Here is a 1,084-nt window from a genome sequence, read left to right as displayed (position 1 = left end):
GAGAGGCCGGCGTACCGCAAAAAAAAAAAAAAAAAAAAAAAAAAAAAAATGTATAGCTGATTCACTTTGTTATACAGCAGAAATAACACACCATTGTAAAGCAGTTATACTCCAATAAGGGGGTTTAAAAAAAAAAGGCAAATTAAAGTTCTTTTTTTAGACTCTCTGGTTCAAAACTTGTGACTAGTTTAAAAAAAGTAAAGTCCTTTATTTGTACCTCTATGTGGAAGTGAAACTACTAAGCATCCTGCTCTGGATTTTAATTGCTTAAGTAAGGGAATTATGAGAGCATGGGGACTAATCATATTATCTGGTGCCTTTTATCTCAAGGTCATTGGTTCAAATCCAGACTATGCTGCCAGAAAATGAAGGTCACTGTAGGGCAGTAGTTAGCGCATGGAAACAGAACTGTGTTCTTGCATTAGAGTCTCATAGCCTCAAATGACAGATACTGTCATATTTGATACTGATTCTTTCAGGCTGAAAGCAGAACAGAACTAAAACAACGTTTTAGTAATCCCTTTCTCCCTGTGAATCAGCTGAAATCAGCTAGGCTACTCCTTGTAGAGTTGATCTTCATGGAATGAAATGTAGAGCTAAAACAGGTATAAAATGTTAAGAGAACTGTGTATGTATTTCATTATAGATGTTAAATAAGTGGTTCAAGGCATAATGTGAACTTGACTTAAAATTTAGCCGTACTGGTGAGATGAACTTGAAAAAAGAAAAAGTAATACATACATACACATTGATAACAGGAAGAGAATGTGCTGCTAAATAAGTTTTAGTGATTCCATGCCATAAATTTCAATAATGTTCACTTAATCCTCTAAATTGCTACAACACATGGACTTCATTTATGTTAAGAGCATCAACGAAGAAAAAGGGGTGGGGGGCTTCCCTGGTGGCGCAGTGGTTGAGAGTCCACCTGCCGATGCAGGGGACGCGGGTTCGGGCCCCAGTCCGGGAAGATCTCACATGCCGCGGAGCGGCTGGGCCCGTGAGCCATGGCCGCTGAGCCTGCGCGTCCGGAGCCTGTGCTCCACAACGGGAGAGGCCACAACAGTGAGAGGCCCGCGTACAG

General features: G+C 40.8%; 1 protein-coding gene across 1 annotated transcript in view; it reads right to left on the bottom strand.

Moving 5' to 3' along the window:
• BMPR1A (bone morphogenetic protein receptor type 1A) overlaps nt 1-1,084 on the bottom strand; it is a 155,622-nt gene that overhangs the window by 29,521 nt on the left and 125,017 nt on the right. The gene's annotated exons all lie outside the window — the stretch shown is intronic.

The sequence above is a fragment of the Lipotes vexillifer genome, unplaced genomic scaffold (assembly GCF_000442215.2).
Source record: "Lipotes vexillifer unplaced genomic scaffold, Lipotes_vexillifer_v1.1 scaffold437, whole genome shotgun sequence".
Classification (NCBI taxonomy): Eukaryota; Metazoa; Chordata; class Mammalia; order Artiodactyla; family Lipotidae; genus Lipotes; species Lipotes vexillifer.
The sequence above is the reverse complement of the archived record's forward strand: the minus strand, read 5'-3'. Positions and strand labels throughout refer to the sequence as shown.